The sequence below is a fragment of the Pterocles gutturalis genome, unplaced genomic scaffold (genome assembly GCF_000699245.1).
Source record: "Pterocles gutturalis isolate BGI_N339 unplaced genomic scaffold, ASM69924v1 scaffold18417, whole genome shotgun sequence".
Taxonomy (NCBI): Eukaryota; Metazoa; Chordata; class Aves; order Pterocliformes; family Pteroclidae; genus Pterocles; species Pterocles gutturalis.
In genome coordinates, this window is record NW_010113204.1 from 1 (window position 1) to 538 (window position 538).

Consider the following 538-nt stretch of genomic DNA (forward strand, 5'->3'; position numbering starts at 1 on the left):
CAACCCAATTTGTTTGAAAACAAACTGGGCAAAAAGAGCAAATATATTGATTTTTTTGCTGTAATTATTTGCTCATCATCAGGGTTTCCAGAGGCTAATCTTCCCAAGCCACTCCACGGTAAGGATTCAATGCTCCACTACGGTTCTTCAAACAAGTTAATAAAAGAATCAGTAATTAATTCTTTCCAGCAAAAACATATCCTGGTTCTTTCTTTGTGCTTTAATATTTTTTGAAAGCTCAGCTCTATTTTAGCCACTCACACATCTCATGCCTCTGCCCAGCCTCCCTTATCTGCAAAAATGATGTTGATTTTATCCTGATGCACAAGATTTCTGAAATTCTTTCTCCTGTTTGCATGGGCTGTTTGACCAGGTCCCTCCCATGGTCACAGAAAGAAGAGAGGGGAGTAAGGACCCGCTCCTGGTCTGTGTTGGGTGGCCTCACCTGGCTTATAGACAGAACTAATGGAAGACCTTCCTTAAAATAGAAATTCAACCAAAAAAAAAAAAAAAAATTGTGACTCAATTTCATTCTTCA